Source organism: Carcharhinus amblyrhynchos, chromosome 9, assembly GCF_965287045.1.
Source record: "Carcharhinus amblyrhynchos chromosome 9, sCarAmb.v2.hapA, whole genome shotgun sequence".
Taxonomy (NCBI): domain Eukaryota; kingdom Metazoa; phylum Chordata; class Chondrichthyes; order Carcharhiniformes; family Carcharhinidae; genus Carcharhinus; species Carcharhinus amblyrhynchos.
In genome coordinates, this window is record NC_137332.1 from 71,736,769 (window position 1) to 71,755,886 (window position 19,118).

Here is a 19,118-nt window from a genome sequence, read left to right on the forward strand (position 1 = left end):
TGTGAGTGTAACAATGAAACACTATTGTGATCTGAGCTGGATGGTCATGGGGGCATTTCACTCCCCCCGCCCCCTCCCGAAAAACTAAATGCCCAACGGACAGGAATACAGGGAGTTTTTCCACCTGTATTTAGGGCGAGCTTACTTGTGTGAATCTCTGGGACTCGGTGCATCACACAGTCCTTAATGTGATTCACATCGCTGGGTGGAGGGTTGGGGGGGTGTGTGGGAGCCTGAACCCACTGGAGAGGCCAGAATCAGCATGCTGAGGTGGCCAGTACTCATGTGCTGATCAGTCAGCAGGGAGATCGGCACATGTGAAGTGGCCGGTGCCTGGTTGGCAGTGTCAAGGTGCCTGATGGGCAGTGCCAGGCTCTCACTGCTAGACTGTCAGGCTGGCAGTGCCAAACTGGTACTGCCCAAGGAGCAGCTCCCCCACCCCAACTTCCCGGAGGTGGGAAGGGGGGCCTCAATGGCTTCTGGTCCCACCAGCAGAGTGATCATGCCTTCTCCCCATTGATGGGGACCAGCCGAAATCCCCAGCCATGGGAATCTCTCCTGGCAGGTTGGGAGACATTACTGAACCTGGAGGATATCATCCCGGGCTCGCCAATAATATGGAAATAAAGGTTTCCATATTGTAATCAGCCTTGCGATTGGATGGACACTGGTCACAACTCTCACTGACATTGCTCAGTCTTTGCGATATTCGAGCAGCACAGTGGGCTGGGAGAATCACACCCCATGTCTTTTATTTAAACAAATACCTTCCGACAGCAGAGTGAGTGAACGTTCGATGAGGTGAAGAGTTTGATTTAGTTCACACACTGCTTTATTTCATGGATCAGTGAAAGATAGAGTTGTGGATACGGCTGGAGCCACTTAGTTCAATCCAGGCAATTAGTTTCTACGTAATACTACAAAATGAAGAACTTGCAAGGAACTTTCTTACTCAATGAGTCATCTCACTTAACTTCTCTGTATTGTATCCAACAATCCATGGGCAGACTTTCTCTCTCCACGGCTTTTTGCTGCCCTCCACTGTGCACTCTTGTTTGTTAAAATCAAATTAGCTACCTTGGCATCCATGTTGAACATATTCACCTGGATTTACAACTGCCAGGAAAAAATACACAGTAGCATAGGGATTAGCATTGCTGCCTCAGTGCCAGGGACCAGGGTTTGATTCTGGCCTCGGGTGACTGTCTGCACATTCTCACCATGTTTGTGTGGATTTCCTTCCGGTGCTATGGTTTTCTCCCACAGTCGGAAAGATTGGCCATGCTAAATTCTCTCTCTGTATCCAAACAGGCACAAGAGTCTGGCGACTAGGGAATTCTCACGGTAACTTCATTGCAATGTTAATGTAAGCCTACTTATTTACTAATAAATAAACTTTAAAAAAAATTCTTGAAAAAGCAATCCCTTTGTCAAAACAATTTTAAAGATTTAATTGCTACTAAGGAATCCAATAAGAAACCCAGGAGCAACTTTTTCCACCCAGAATGATGGAAATGTGGTGCCTGCCACCACAACGGGGGGTGCGGATGTGAATATCATTTAAGGGAATAAACACATGCGAGAGAAAGGTAAATGCCTTACTCTTCCCGTCCTGCCCACTGCAGGAACCGGCACGGGCAGGATGGATAATTTGATGGACCAGCAAAAGGTCCATTGACCTCGGGTGGGAATTTCTGGTCCTGGAGCAGGTGGAAACGGAAAATCCTGTCAATAGAATGATATGCTGAGAGGGTGAGATAAGGGGAAGGAGGCTCGTGTGAAATTCAAATACTGCCATAGATCTCTTAGGCCAAATGGCCTGTTCTTGAGTTCCAAAGTCTATTTTTTAAAAGTTTATTTATTAATGTCACAAGCAGACTTACATTGCAGTGAAGTTACTGTGAAAATTCCCTAGCACTCTGGTGCCTGCTCAGGTACACTGAGGGAGAATTTAGCATGGCCAATGTACCTAACCAGTATATCTTTCCGACTATGGGATGGAACTGAAGCATCCAGAAAGAACCCATGCAAGCTCTACACAGACAGTGACCCAAACCAGGAATCGAACCTGGGTCCTTGGTGCTTTGAGGCAGCAGTGCTAACCACTGCGCCACCATGCCATCCCTGTGTGAGACACTGCTCCATCCAGTGTAAATGTTGCCCGAGATTTCTTAGTTTAGTTTATTTATTAGCCTCACAAGTAGGCTTATACTAGCAGTGTAACGAAGTTACTGTGAAAATCCTCTAGTCACCACACTTTGGTGCCTGTTCAAGTACACTAAGGGAGAATTTAGCATGGCCAATGCACCAAACCAGTACATCTTTCAGACTGTGGGAGGAAACTGATGCATCTGGAAAAAATGCAGACTCCACACAGACAGTGACCCAAGCTTGGAATTGAACCCAGGTACCTGGAGCTGTGAGGCAGCAGTGCTAACCACTGGGTCACCATGCCGTTCTAGGCCTGAAGCCGAACACGGAACATACAATGTTTGACAATCTCAGAGGGGTTAAGGGGCATCCTAAAAAAAAATGACTTCTCGGCCACGTTACAGAGAATGAATTAAATACTGAATCTGTAAAGAACAGAGGAAAGGGTTCATATTGTCTGATCGTAATTTCAAATTTGATTTAGAGTACCTATAATTCACATTTCCTCCACGGGAATTTGTTCTATAAATTGAAAGAAATAATCTCAAGTCCTGAGAGTCAATACCACAAAACCCCAAATGAAGAGAAGCCTGACTATAACGAAAATTGACAACACATTGCGCTACAAAGCAGCACAATTTCAGCAGAAAATAACACAGGGCCAGATTTCTGCTGAGGGAGAATGAAGTCTAAGGTGAAGTTAAAAGGAACCACATCAAAAAACTTGCCACTTAAAGATTCGAGCACCATCCAAACAGTCTGCATATTCTCAATTTTTCTTTCAAAGCCTCTGACTTTTCTGGGAATTAATCATCTAGGATCCAATTGCAGAAATAGAATCACAGAATTGCAGAAACTGAGTGGCAATTGTGGGGTTTCCCATACATGCCTCTAAGAGTATGGCAACATGCTCAGTTTAAATGAGTTCAAGGGCTGTAAATGCCCATTTCATTCATAACAAGAAGCTGACACCTACACCTACTGGCCATCTCTCATAACAGTAGCTGGAATGCTTCTCGGCCTTTTGGCTAAGATCAAGTGTAGTATCGACATGCTGCACTTGGTTGAAGTCATTAGGATACATTTTAGCTTCATTTGAAGCAATTTTTTAAAGCGGCATCTCGGCCTTTTGGCTAAGATGCAAATAAGATCAAGCCTTGGAGGAGGAGCTATACCTACTCCAATCAGCTTGGATCACGTAGATCAAGCCCAAGACAGGAGGTGAGAGCCCTGTCTTGTCAGCTTGGATCAGGGATGTCTCAACTTGTTGGGACTCTGAATTGGATTTGATCTGATTAGATTGAATTGGAATAAAGAATAAACAAAAAACAGTAGCTGGAATGCTATATCACAAGGTATAATGTGAGCACGCTCTGTTATAAGGCAACAGTTCACTAAATTCCATCAGTGACATTAATATATTATTGTAGGTAATGGGGTTAAGAAGCCATAGGATTTGGAGCCTAATGGGATCAAATTTGTACAGGTTGATTAGTTTAAAACACATTCAAAACAAAATTGTCAGTCTTATTGAACGTCAATGCACTAGTGTACCATGCACAGATCAGCTAGACAGTCAATATCTTTTCCCAAAGGTAGGGAAGTCTAAAACTAGAGGGCAGGGGTTTAAGGTGAGAGTGGAAGTGTCCAGCGGGGCAATTTTTTTCACAAAGGATGGTAAGTATCTGGAACAAGCTGCCAGAGGTAGTAGTAGAGGTGGGTACAATTTTATCTTTTAAAAAGCATTTAGGTAGTTACATGGGTACGATGGGTACAGAGGGATATGAGCCAAATGCAGGCAATTGGAATTAGCTTTGGTGTTTTAAAAACAAAGGGCAGCATGGACAAGTTGGGCTGAAGGGCCTGTTTCCATGCTGTAAACCTCTATGACTCTATGCACAACAGACTTAATTCAATATTCTCTATCCTACTGTAGAGCTTCCATTTTGTATTTAGTGAAATTAGAATGAACTCATGAATGTCTAATCAAAGAACAAAGAAAATTACAGCAAAGGAACAGGCCCTTTGGCCCTCCAAACCTGCACCGACCATGTTGCCCGTGTGAACTAAAACCCCCTAACCTTCCGGGGACCATATCCCTCTATTCCCATCCTGTTCATGTATTTGTCAAGATGCCCCTTGAAAGTCACAGTCATATTTGCTTCCACTAGGTCCCCAGCATTGAGTTCCAGGCATCCACCACCCTCTGTGCCTCATATATCGCCTTTAAATCTTGCCCCTCGCATCTTAAACCTATGCCCTCTAGTAATTGATTCTTGCATCCTGGAAAAAAGCTTCTGATTACCCACTCCGTCCATGCTCCTCATAATCTTGCAGACTTCTATCAGGTCACCCCTCAACCTCCGTCATTCCAGTGAGAACAGACCAACTTTCTCCAACCTCTCCTGATAGCTAATCGTTGATGGAAGTTTGATAGATAAGAATAGAACTTTATTGCCCACACGAGATGGAATGTCTTTGGCTTCACCTCCAGTATAACACATTATCATATTGTCATTAGATTAAAAAGTGACCATTTCGTGTGTAACTACATTCATACATTTGTTGACATATACTATACATCCATACCGTACAAACAGAACACATTGCACTCTGCCATTAAAACACTGACTGCAGTTGATTAAATAAAGTAAATAATAACAGCGGGCTGAGTTTATATTGGGGTGGGGCGGGTGGATTCTCCAGGCCCACCAGCTCTGATTGCAAATCGTGATGGCCTGAATATCAGAAGTCAGTGGAAAAGTGGGTTTTGCTCCAGACAGACATCAAATCCGCTGTGACCCTCCAAGGCCACGCTGCCAGCCTCGACCTGGGTTCCTTCCATAGCATATTCAAAGCCACAAATATATATATAATCAGTGGGCTTTCAGCCCCAGTCAAATAGCACCAGCTATTCACCCATCTCCCCAGCAGAATCTGCATTGGGCCGCCTTTGATACAGGCCCTCACATATGAGGAACTGACGTGTTGGACCCTGAGGAAACACCACCAACCCCTCAGCAATGAGAGGCATCCTCCCTGCCAAACCATGCAGGCTTGAGCTTTATCCGACACAATTCCCCACACAGATTACTCCCCTGTCAGACCCACACACAGCCCCTTCCCCCAGGCTCCATACATAGCTCCTTCCCCCCAGACCCTCCACACAACCCCTCCCCCCTCAGACTCCGCATACAAGCCCGTCCCTCCTCAATACCTCCACATAACCCCCTTTTCACCTCAGATCCCCCACACAGTCTTTTTCCTCCTCAGAACCCTCTACACAACCCTCTCCCCCCTCGAACCACCCACACAGGCCCTGTCCCACCTCAGACCTTTACACACAGCCCTGTTCCCCCTCAGAACACCCACATAGGCTCACTCCACCCCCAGACTTCATTCGTAGCCCCCCTTTCACCTCAGACACCCCCAACAGTCCCCTTCCCTCTCAGACCTCCCACACAGCCCCCTTTCTCTTTCAAATCCTCTACACAGGCTCCTTCCCCCAAAAAGGACCCTTTCCCCCTCACAACCCCCCACACAGACCCCTCCCCCCTCTGATGCCTGAATATTACCCTTGGCAGCCCTATGATCAATATCTGAAGTGAAACCACAGGCTGTCAATCAGAACTAGACTGTGTCAGCATTGCGGTCAGGATTAGTGAGGTACTTGAGGTGCATTCAACCTTGAAGGGAAACCAAAATAAACACAGATGGCTGGAAGATGATAGAAATCCATTGACCTGACAGCTGAATCGTTGGTGTTTTATAATTTTTTATAAGGTCCTTGATATTAATGAAAATCTTACCATTCTAAACAGTGTTTGTCGCAGCAACATTAATGGTCAGATTCAAAAAAAAGATAGGGATGGAAGGAGGGACAGATACTGGTCTATCATTCATTTACATCATAGCAAAGTTAAGGGCTAGATGATAAGTGCAAACCCAACATGTCAGTCAAAAATGGCAGCTCCTGACAGTAGGGCAACACATGGTTCCTGGGGGCTGAAATTTTTAACCAGCCCACAGTAGCAGAATGAAAACCATTTGTTTCACTGCTGGCTTTAAGAGTCTGATATGAAACAAGTCAGCAAAGTCTCAAACCGGTTCATACCACGGTTGGCTCAAAAGCATGCCACTACACATAAAGAGGCAAAGCTGGTGACGTGCTGAGATTGTCTGGTGTAGGAAAGGCCAAAAAAAAGTTGAGAGAGAGATCTACTACTGGGGAAGATCTGATCTAATACTGGGATAGAGGGTGATCGGGGGAGGCGCTGGGGAGGATGGCAGGGTGGTGGAGGTGGAGGTGGAGAGGCTGCTTTTCTGATACTCAGTTTTATGCACAGTGTTGGGTCAAATTAGAAGGAGCTATCCCTACATTACGGTGTGCTAACCTGATGTGCCTAATGATAACAAAATTGGATGGACAATTTCCTGCAGCCACTTATCCTCAATGAATTACTTCAATCCAGGGAGGAAAGTTTATTTGCTTTAGTACAAAAAAAAATTCAGGAACATTAAGGCCCATTATTAGTGTTAGGTGATTTTAGATAATAATATTGGAGGGGATTCTTTAGTTCTTGATGTGAAGAGGTTTTAATGTAATGGCCAATTTAGCATGAACATTAAAAATTTCTTCCATGCTTCTTGGGGTAATTTTAGTGGAAATGCGACACAAACATAATTGATACAGAAATAAGATTACAACAGTGGAGGAGAAGGGTTGAAGTGTTTGTGGGTCTTTTGCTTTGAGTCTTCTCAAGTTGATGTTGTGCAGTGTCCTTAACCTCAACAGAACTTGACGTGGGCTGTTATCTGAAGTCCAGTTTAAGGTACTTTAATTATTGTTGTACGGAGTGCATCGTAATCAGCCATCCATGCTGTCTTTTACTGTTCCAGGTCAATGCTTGAACTGGACATTGCTCTGATAGCTTAAGGTTGAGGCTGCAGCTGGAGCAGCTCCAGTCAGAGGCAGAGGGGTGGAGGGGAACGTTGATGCTGTCTTCTGATTATTCACTGTACCTTTGGTGGAAGATCAGCAGAAACTCAGATATCAACAGGAATTCCCCAATCTTAGCAGATCAGCTAGAAAAACAGAACAGAGGCAGTAGATCACGTGCGTCTTGAAGGAATCTCTGCTCTTAATGCCAATTTACTGGTGTGCTTGTGGCACGGTACTGATGTTTTCCTGATCAGCAATGTTTCTTGTCAATTGTTGATTACCACAGGGCTGGTGGCGGGACAGGGAGGGCTGGTGTAGAGGACATATTAAACGTAAACTGCAGCTCCTGTAAAGCCTGTTTAGAAAGAGCAGGGCCCATTATCACAGAATGTAAGTCTCTCCCAACCTGCGCAGCAAGCTTGGTGTTCAATGTTGGAAGATCTTCCAGCAGGCAGTTGTGTGTCAATCACAGGATTGCTAGTATAATTCTGAGACTGGTGTGGCTATCCACTGTCTGGCCTTAGGGGAACCAGCAACCCGCAGGAGAAAGAGAAAGGATGCAAAGTCAAAAGGGAGGAAGAAAAGTGGTATTGTGGCATCTTAGTGAAATATGCATGTTAGAATGTAACCGATGATAACATTGGGTCTGTTGTAGTGTGACCAATGGTAACAAGCTGTAAGGGTCAGCTAATCCAATAAACTATGTAGCCAATGACATGGTGGTCACTGACTCAGTATAAATAAGAACTTGTTGGAATTGTTAAAGAGCTTGGAATGGCCCAGGGTGAGGCCTCAATTGTTGGAGTAATGATGTTTCTTTATTAAATCTTTCACTTTGATTTGCAAATTGGAGTAAGTTTTGTTTCATTTTATTGCCTATAACTGAAGACTCCCATCTGCTGGATGAACACTTTTCCTTAAAGTCTTTTTATTTGAACTGTTGGTTTGAATCCTCACAATTTAAATTGCAGGGCTTAAAACAGACCTTGGCACCCAGACAGAATAAAAGCAAAAAAAGGCACGCTGCTTTCCAAAGTGAAGGACTAAAGATTTGCTAGCTGTTGATTTATGGAGATGAGCTGGCAGTTGAGTTATGGAGTGAAGCCTGTACCAGTGGTGTCACAGTGACAAAACGCTTGTCAGTTTCTCACATGACAAGTGGGGTGTGAGAAAAATCTTCTTCACATAGTGAGTGGTTTGGGTCTGGAATCCTCTGCCTGGAAATGTGGTGGAGGCAGATTCAAGCGAGGCATTCAAGAGGGCGTTGGCTGATTAGTTGAATAGAAACAATGTGCAGGAGGAGTACAGGGGAATGGCATTAAGTCACAATACTTGTTCGGAGAGCCGGTGTGGACACAATGAGCCAAATGGCACCTTTCAGCGTCAGAACAATTCTGTGATTCTGAATTAATATTTCCACTTGTCAGTAAGGCTGCCTTACATCTGAAACACCTGTTTCAGATGTTCCTGCAGGATTAGAGATGATCCAGAATTCTGTTTCTCTTGGCACATATTCAATAGATCAAACATCACGTCAAATCTTAGTTACAATTGAAGACAACCTATGTTTCCCACATTATTGATTTGAATATTGAATTCTCCCGCCCCCAATAAAACACCATGAAATTATCAGGACAATGTTTGTTGCATATGTTTTCTCTTAATACAGGTTCCCTCCAACACACACAGGGAATGAGTCTTCCACCCTGCTGCCCTGATCGATTAACATAGCGGGGTGGGAAATATGAGTGGGAGGTGAAAAATGCAAATCGCTCCCAGCGTCACGCCATTCGCCATCCTCCAAGGCCATCTTTTCCAGTGCAATCTGGGCGCAACGTCAATTTCAATGATTTTGAATGTATTTCCATATTATTAGTGAGTTTGGCTTGGCCCTTTCCCCCTCCTGTATCTTAACCCCCTCCCCGTTCCCCCCAACCCTTCCTGTGTGACATCATGCCAGCATCTTTCAAGGCTGCTGTGAAAAGTCTGGGTCAAGCACAACAGTAGTGAGGGGGTGCACGGTGGCACAGTAGTTAGCACTGCTGCTTCACAGCTCTAGGGATCTGGGTTCGAGTCCCAGCTTGGGTCACTGTCTGTGTGGAGTTTACACATTCTCCTCATGTCTGCGTGGGTTTCTTCCAGGTGCTCTGGTTTCCTCCCACAGTCCAGATATATGCAGGTTAGGTTGATTGGCTATGCTAAAAATTGCCCCTTGCTGGGTGGGATGGGGGAATTGCATGGATGCTGGAGTTTGTGGGGCACCCATGCCGCTGTAGGGGTCCACAGGTCAGAGGTCACCACTGGCTCCAAGCCCCATGGTGCATGCATTGAACCTGGCTGCAGAGAAACTACTGAGAGGTGCCACATGAGGTCCACCACCAACCTCACAATTACTGATTTATTATCGTTACATGTGTTAGTGTACAGTGAAAAGTATTGTTTCTTATAGACAAAGCATACCGGTCATAGAGAAGGAAATGAGAGAGTGCCGAATGGAGTGTTACAGTCATAGCTAGGGTATAGGGAAAGATCAACTTAGTGTGAGGTACGTCCATTCAAAAATCTGATGGCAGCAGGGAAGAAGCTGTTCTTGAGTTGGTTGGTACATGACCTCAGGCTTCTGTATCTTTTTCCCAATGGAAGAGAATATGTCCAGGGTATGTGGGGTCTTTGATTATGCTGGCTGCTTTTCCAAGGCAGCAGGAAGTGTAGATAGTGTCAATGGATGGGAGGCTGGTTTGAGTGATGGACGGGGCTTTGTTCACAACACTTTGTAGTTTCTTACCGTCTTGGACAGAGCAGGAGCCATACCAGGCTGTGATATAATCAGAAAGAATGCCTACAATGGTGCATCTGTAAAGATTGGTGAGAGTCGCAGTGGACATGCCAAATTTCCTTATTATTCTGAGAAAGTAGTGGTGGGCTTTCTTAACTATAGTGTCAGCCTGGATGGACTGGACAGGTTGTTGTTGATCTGGCCACCTAGAAGCTTGAAGCTCTCGACCATTTCTATTTCATCCCCATTGATGTAGACAGGGACATGTCCTCCATTATTGACCTGCTTCCCTGCTATCTGTCTTCTGGACGGGCATTGTGGCTGACTCCAGACCTTACATCCCAGAACCCACTAACAGGTAGCAGGTCTGGCAGCTGCTGTCCCAAGCAAAGGAACTGACCAGAAGTTAATATGGCCCCTCATGCTGCATGGACTCTACTGTGCTGCTTTGAATGGGAACCCATCTTGTGATAGTCAGGAGGCTGCCCCTCCCGTCTGGCTGAACTGCAACTCACGGAAGGTAATGTAGTGGCTGCACTCATGTCAATACTTCGAGGGTCTGCAATGGGGACCCCGCACGCAGACATGTATGCTTTCCCTTTCTGCCGTGGCCAGGAGGTCAACGGTAGGCAACACGATGAGGTGACACATGGCACTGGGGATGGTGACAGATTGCCAACATTCACTCATGGGACCACTAGTCATAGAAGCAGTGGAAGCCTGGGATGGGCAACTGTACTAAATGTTTCTCTCCTTCTCTGTCACCAGCAGCCCCCACCATGGGGCCAGGAAATGGCAGTGCATCCTCTTGCGGGGGAAGGAGGAGGCGGTGACCCAGGGCTCAGGTCCTTCGAGGGGATGACCGAAGGTGTGTGCTGCCGCAGGCTCTGACTGTAAGAGATGGTATGGCACCTGTGTTATGTCCTCACAGATCTTGCACCTTGAGAGACAGGAGAACAACTGCTCTAGTGGAAGTGAAGGTCACGGCGGCCCTCAACTTTATACCACAGGCTCCTTCCAGGCATATTTGGCAGCTGTTGCCCCAGGCGAACAGGGTATCCTGGTGCGCTAGGGTGGTACGTTTGTGCACAGAGAGCTGTGAGATGCCACAGAGGTCTAGGGATCCACAGATTGGGGACCACCATTGGCTCCAGGCTCATGGTGCACTAACAGACCTGCAGCCTATTACTGTTAGTGGTGCATGGGATGTAAGCTCTGGAGTTAGCCACAGTGCCTGTCCAGCAGACAGACAGCAGGGAAGCAGACTGATATTTGCGGGGTTGGTGGTGGACCTCATGTGGCAACCGGCTCCCCCCCACCCCCCCATGGGTCTCTCTGCAGCCAGAGCTATGCACCCACCACAGACCTGGAGCCAATTTTGACCCCCCCACTACCTGAGGACTTCTAGACATCTGCGGCATCTCGCAACCCTCTGTGCACAATTGCGTCTGCCAGGGCACGGATGCCCTGTTCACCCAGCCTGCCAATTACATTCATTTTTACATGGGCCAGGTCCAACAGAAAGCCTCGGCAGGAGGCTTCATCAGCATGCCCCATGGCTTCATTATCGCTGGTCCTGAAACTCCATTTCTCACAGCATTGTGGATGTACCAACATCACAAGCATTGCAATGCCTCAGGAAGATGACCGCCAATCAATTCTGGCTTTGTCAATAATGCTCACATCCCATGAGCATAACTAAGTAAGTTAAAGAACACTTCATAGAATCATAGAATCCCTAAAGTGCAGAAGGCCATTCGGCCCATCGAGTCTGACAACAATCTCACCCGTGCTCTATTCTCATAACCCCATGTTATCCCCCTGACACTAAGAGACAATCTGACCCAGTCATGTTCCCCATAACCCCAAATATTTACCCCGCTCATTCCCCTAACCTGCGCATCTTGGAACACTAAGGGGCAATTTAGTATGGCCAATCCATCAAACGTGTGTGTCTTTGGAGTGTGGGAGGAAACCAGAGCACCCGAAGCAAACCCACACAGACATGGGGCAGATGTGCCAAATGCTACAGACAGTCACCTGAGGCCGGAATTGAACCTGGCTCTCTGGCACTGAGGCAGCAGTGCAACCATTGTGCCAACCCTTATTCCATTGCCCAATACTTTTAAAAATTGTTATTAAACAACATTTCCCAAATTTTTTGTAATGCTATTGTTTTTATTGATTTACGGTTTATCTCCAGGGTTTTTCGCAAGAGTGTCCTAGATACTAATACTTAATTTCTAGAGACTTCAGAACAGTGCTGCAGAGGTTGACAATCCGACCACAGCCTTAGGTGTATAAATTTGACTAGTCCCATTTTCTTCTGCCTTTGTCCAGTTAGAAGGCTGGCGACTGTCCATCAACTGACTATCAGTACAGCAATACTAAGACACAGTGTTCCTGGTAGTAATCCAAAAACTGCCATGACATCTCTGAATAAGTCTCAGGCAACTGCAGATAGTCATTGGAAAAGTCCATTCTGGTCTCTTTATAACCTTCCTTTTCTACCAATAAGTTTTAAACTGATATTGGTATATTTGATCAAAATGTGTAACAAAATGGATTATTCCTTCAGAGGCTGACATGGCAAAAGAAATCCTTGTGTCTTTGTCTACATATATCATGTTTGCGAAACCTACCTCTCCACTCACCTGATGAAGGAGCAGCACTCCAAAAGCTCATGATTTCAAATAAACCTGTTGGACTTTAACCTGGTGTTGTGAGACTTCTTACTGTGCCCACCCTAGTCCAAGGCCGGCATTGCCACATCATGGCAAAAGTAAAGCAGAAGCTCATTGTTGTGAGGGATGCATGCTGCATTATTAAAACAGTGATGGCCACTGAATTGAAGTCAATTCACTTATGTTGTTTGCTGTTAGATTTAAGTTGAATAAGTTTGCCTTCTTTTTTGGCAGACTATTTTTGGCGGCACGGTACACAGTGGTTAGCACTGCTGCTTCACAGCTCCAGGGACCCGGGTTCGATTCCCGGTTCGGGTCACTGTCTGTGTGGAGTTTGCACGTTCTCCTTGTGTCTGCGTGGGTTTCCTCCGGGTGCTCTGGTTTCTTCTCACAGTCAAAAGATGTGCAGGTTAGGTTAACTGGCCATGCTAGAATTGCCCCATAGTGTACTACGATGCTTAAAGGGATTAGTGGGTAAACATGTAGCGATATGGGGGTAGGGCCTGGGTGGGATTGTGGTTGGTGCAGAATCGATGGGTTGAAGGACCTCTTTCTGTACTGTATGGTTTCATGATTCATAATTTAAAATAATTTATAATAATTTAAATAATTTAAAGTAATTCACAGTTTTTTTTATGCTCCAGCTGATGTTGATTGTGCCAACTGCCTTTAGTAACAGTTCTGATCGATAAGGGAATTAAGGATTATGAGGAGCAGGAGGGTAAGTGGAACTGAGCCACTTCAGATCAGCCATGATCTTATTGAATGGCGGGGCAGGCGCGAAGGGCTAGATGGCCTACTCCTGCTCCTATTTCTTATGTTTAACAGCAGTGAGCGAATGTTCATTTGACCAATTTTAGCCAGGATTTAGGTGCAATTTTCCATGCCCAAGAAGGCTTTATACAGACACCACAAGTGCAGAATACACCCTAATGAGGTGGCCCAATATCAGAGTCAAATTCCTTGCCAGGGTAATGTGTTTGAGAGATGCTACACAATAATATATAAAGTAGCGAAGGGGTCGAGGTAAAGATGCCTTCCATAGGTTTGTTGACTGGAGAACTGGTTTATTAGTTCAGAGGTTGAGGCTAATGGGCCTACGTTTTAATGTCCTGGCCCCCTAATTTACTGGAAACTCATTGAATTCAATTTTCAGTGAGCCAGTAACACTTTTACTGGCATGGATTGCAGCCAAAGAAAATACAACAGATCTGAAGAATGGGAGAAAAGCAGCTGAGATCTCTCTTTTTGCTTGAAATAAGAGGCACAAAAATAATGCAACATACCCATAAGTAGCCTTTGTGAGTAAATAATAAGGAAGGAGGAGAAAATTGGGAGAAAGAGAAAAGTTAGCACAGTAAACTTTCCTATTCTGTAAGTCTATTTTATTAGTATTTACTATTACAGCAGCAATATCACCACTGACAGCTCAGTAATATTAGGGCATTTTTCAGGCTCAGTTGTGGAGCCTGCCATTGATGGCTAACCAGGGAACACAGAATTTCCTGCTGCTCTTGGTCATTTCAATTGTCAACCTGGGCTCCCAAGGAGTTAGAATTAGGATAATGTCAATAGATTTGGTGCAGAAACTTGAGTGTAACTTCATCTTTGGCCAAACTAGCACAGTTTCCAGCACACATTTTATCAATTGAGTTGAAAGGCTTTGGGGCCTACTTCAGAGACAAAAGCCTAGCATTTCCAGGAAGGCCACAATTGGCAAAATCTGTGCTGGAAACTGCACCAGTTTGGCCAAAGGTGAAGTTACACTCAAGTTGCCTGCATGAAATCTATTGACATTAGCCCGAAGGTAGAGTCTCCTCAGAATCAGTGGGAGATACAGAGGTGGTAATGTCACACGACTAGTAATCCAGAGGCCCAGACCAATGCTTTGGGACCAAATCCCACAGCAGCTGGTGGAATTTAATTTTAATAAATACATCTGGAATTAAAAGCTACTCAGTAATAGTGACAATGACAACTATCATTGTTGTAAAAATCCACCTAGTTCACTAACCCCTTTTAGGGAAGTAACTTGGTCGTCCTTACTCGGTGTGACCAACATGTGACTCCAGACCCAAAGCAATGTGGTTGACTCTTAACTACCCTCTGAAATGCCCTCACAAGCCAATGAGTTCAAGGACAATTAGAGATGGGCAACAAATGCTGGCCTTGTCAATGACAGCCACATCCCATTAAAGAATGAGTGTGATTGGTTGATTAGTGAGTGAATTCTACTGGAGCGGGATTACCCAGAAGTAAGCCATCTTCAGCTGGTTGGTTTTATGCTCTTGTTTTAAATTATTTTAACTTCAATTTAAATCATTGCAAATTCAGTCAATCATAGCCAAGCATGGCATACCACTCTGACTTCAGCTGGATAGCTTTGATGTGTCTTTGGTACCTAAGACCAAGAATTCAATTGAAGTTAAACTGGTGTGGCCTCCTTGGCTATGACTGACTGAATTTACAACAATTTAAATTGAAATTAAAATAATTTAAAGTAAATTCACAGCGTGATTGAATGCTGATCACTGCAGTAATGCTGGAGCCATGTGTGTCTGTGCAACCAAGGCTATGAGTACAGTGTGATGAATATCCTCAAATGGGAACAGTCTGTGAGACCTCACTATGCCAACCTAGGAGCATGGCCACGTTTAGAGATAGGGACTTCTTCAGGTGAGTGGACATTTGAGTCAGTGTAAGAGATCGCAGAGACTCCTGTGCAAAAGTAGTTATGGATGCAATTCATTTGCGCTGAAAGATCTGAGAAATCTTTAGCACTATTTCAATCATTTCTACCAAGGTTTCGCCGATCTGGGTAGAAATTATGCATAAAGTCCAGCTGATTGGTTAGGCAGGCATTCCAGTGCAGTCCCCTGGGAGTGCTGCAATGCTGGGGATTCTGTCTATCAAATGTGTGATGGAGATTAGGCGATCCCCGAGAATAGTAAGGGAATTCTGTCTGGAATCCTGGCCACTATTTATCCCTTAATTAACATCACTTAAAAAAAAATTATCTGATGACTCTCAAGTTGGGAGCTTGCTGTGCACAAATTGGCCACCATGTTTTCTACCTTAAAACAGAGACTACACAACAAAAACCTGTGGCTAATTCATTCTAAAGCATTTGGAATGCCCTGAGATCATGAAACACAATGCATAAATCCTTTGCTTTCGTAAGTGTAACGTCCCAGGAACCACCAGTTTAACCACAAATTTAGAGATTAAAGCAAAAAGCCTTTCCTCCTCCTCTCTCACACCTTTCTCATAATAGCTCTTATTATGTAATGATATAGAGGTAAAAGGAATTGAGTCCAGGTCTGCAAACAAGTGTTGGAACCTTTAGTTTATGATGTTACCTGAAACCATTGAATACATTAAGAACCTTGTAATTCCTTTGCAAGGAGCTGGTCTTTATTTAACTGCACTTTCCATGGCCAAGTGCTACCTCTTGTTCCAGCCGTCAGATATACATGTTAACAACCATCTCTGGCTGTCAAGATGGTCACAGCATTGATGGTATGACAGGAGTGTTGGTGTGAAGTGTTTGACTTCACGCCAATGTTAAGTTCCTGTCAGACTACTGCACTTGCGGTTTGGTCTGCCTCCAGAGGAGAGTGCAGCGGAACCCCCTAGAAGAAAGCATCACTTCAGAATCCAGTTGACTTGATCTTTATACTTCTTGGACTTGTGGCTAAGGAAAATCACATTGAAGTAACTTTACAACCATAAGCCAACCACACCCTTAGACTAACGGTGGGGGAGGGAGAATAGTCGTCTGAAACCAGAGTCAATTTATTTAATTTTAGGAGTAGAATTTCAGAACATTAATTCAACAATGGTAAAGAAACAAAACACCTTATGTCCAAACCAAGATGACATGTAACTTGGCAAGAATTGATAAATTGCCAGGATAGTTTCACACCTACGTGTGAAATTTTGAGTTGCATAATTCGCCATGCTGTATCAGAGATCAGTTAGGATCCACCATATAATGTGGGACACAGGTCCCAAAAGATCCAGCTTGGGGAAAGGGTGAAAGCTCCCTTCCCTGAAGGCAATTTCATTTTTAATGATTAATCTTCATAGTTTTATTCTGACGCTAACCCACAAAAGGGAATTCTCCAGTCTTGTACACCCCACTGCTGCTGCCAACAAGAATTTGGCGCTCAGCCAAATCTCTGTTCGCTGCATTGGGACTGGAGAATCCCCGCTGTGCGTGAAGTCAGAGAACTCCAGCTACTGTGTCTCAATTCAGTGCCAAAGTGAGATTTGAATTAATTCCCCTGAAGGGTAGAGCTTAGCACAGAAGATGTGAGGAGGCTTAGACTGTGGGTGGAAAGGCAGAGCTTGGCAGGGAGGCATGAGGGACATAGGAGGTGGATGGAAGGACAGAGTTTGACATGGGAATGAGGGATGTGGGGAGTGGATGGAAAGGCAGAGTTTGACACAGGGGGGTTTGAAGGGCATGGCGGGTGGATGTAATAACAGAGTTGACACAGGGAGCGTGAGGGACATAGGGGTGGATGGGAAAGCAGAGTTTTGCACAGGGGACATGAGGGACATAAAGGATGGGTGGACGGGTGGAGCTTGGCACAGGGGGCATGAGGAGAACCTTTTGAATTTATCTTTTTAAAGGTCCCCTCAGTCAGACCAGGGTTCACAACTTCTCTAAGGGGCCATCAACCATGACTCTTTGAAAACCTGACCCATCTCCATGACAATTGTAGAGTAGGAGATAACTACATCTACAATGGAACCAGCCACGTTGAGATTGCCAGATGTGAGCTTCAGACAAGAAGCAGCTCAAAATACTTTAAGGCACTCCTGAAAAATCAGACAGCCAGGGAATAGGGTTGGGAATCCCGGAATCTGGACCCATCAGCCGTTTTTAAAAGGCTTCCAAATCAACGTGACTCAGTGAAAATCCAGACCATTCTTTTTCCTGAAACCTTTGCTTCCTTTGCCCTTGTGAGCTTAATTGTTTACCATGGGTTTGAATATGAGCCACTGAAACAACTTAATGTCCCAGCTCTTTTACCCTGAATCTCTGAGGGAAATGATCATCCTGTATTAAATTCCTGTCATTGTTCTATTGCACTGAGAAGTAACAATGGACTAATGGGATTTGCTTCTGATAGATAGGATTGCCAACTCTGGAATATATTCCTGGAGATTTTATCACATGACCTCGCAGCTCCATTACCCCAAACAGCCAAATAAACTTAATTCCCTTCTCCAAGTTTTTAAAGCTGATAAACAAATGTGCCCTCATTAAAATAAAAAAATTCTTCAGAATTCCTATGATTTGTCTCCCTGGTTGCAGCCAAGTTTGGAAAATAAATCTTTAATTCTTGGTGAGTCCAGGACATTCCAGGAGGGTTGCAAACAAAGTTTCATCAAAGGCATTTCTTTTTATATTACAGTTCCACCCACTTGGTAGTCTTTGAGCCGCAACGGGGCACAGAGAGAGGCCCTTTGGTCCACCAATTATCTGCTGAGCATTCTAGTCAATTCCAATCCCTTGGCAGCCTGCAAGTTTACTTCCATCAAGTACCCATCCAAGTTTCCTTGTGAAACCATTGATCATCTCACTCCTGACTTCTGCAGCAATATTGCTGAGCAAATGAGGGCAGCACAGCTTTCTGGCAACAGGCCAAAACTCTCCTTTGACTGCAGTTGCAAATTCCGACACTGGAGGGAGAGGTGCTTTCATTTCTGTGACATCACATTCCAAAACACTTGATGCAAAATGAATTCCTTTTGAATTTTGAGTGATCCTTGTTACAGATCAAGTCTTACAAATGCAGCAGTCCATCATCATACAGATAAACATTCAGTGATAACAAATGGATGAGTAATATCTTGGTTTTGGCACACACTGTAGCATTTTTCTGCTGTAAGGGGTGGAAAATTGGGCGTGAGTCAGGACCCGTCCTGGACTAACAAGTCATTTAGGGGCCACGGTGGAAGTTCCCGTTTGTCCCAAACGTGGCCTCTGGAAGTGGGCCAACGATGGATAGGGGAATTCCGATGTCTGGAATCTCATAGGAATTTAATTCTCTAACATTAAGTTGTCTTATATTTCAGAATGAACCTGTCTTATTATAGACATCTGCCGAGACATAGGTAAGGTCTCATCCAGAGGCCCAGGCCTCGAGCCTGCATGAACCACCAAGCAAAATGTCAGCCACTCCTGAATATTAACTCCCCAAAAAAGGGGTTGACTGGAGAAATGGGAAGAAAATTATACCTTCTCAAAAAAGTTCTTGTAGTCTTGGGACTAATTGAAACAATTTGACCCGATATTACAAAGATTGGGGGTTCCTGTTTGTTGGTGTGGTGGGGGGGAGGTGGGGCAGGAGGCTGGGGAAGGGGTATGCTGGAATGACAATATGATCACAGAAGTGTGGAAGTTGAAGTCTATGTTGCCTTTCTCCTCCTGAAGCTGTGCTTTATCACAGAAAGTCTTGACCATCTTATATGCAGGTGGCACAATGGTGAGCACTGCCACTTCATAGCACCAGAGACTGGGTTTCAATTCCAGCTTCAGTCACTGTCTGTA

The 19,118-nt window shown here is 44.8% G+C and overlaps 1 non-coding gene across 1 annotated transcript; it reads left to right on the top strand.

The window, feature by feature from the left end:
* Window positions 1-3,159: 3,159 nt before the first annotated feature.
* Window positions 3,160-3,358, top strand: LOC145348715 (U2 spliceosomal RNA). The gene has a single exon (XR_013887966.1). It is a non-coding gene; the product is annotated as a U2 spliceosomal RNA (small nuclear RNA).
* Window positions 3,359-19,118: the final 15,760 nt, after the last annotated feature.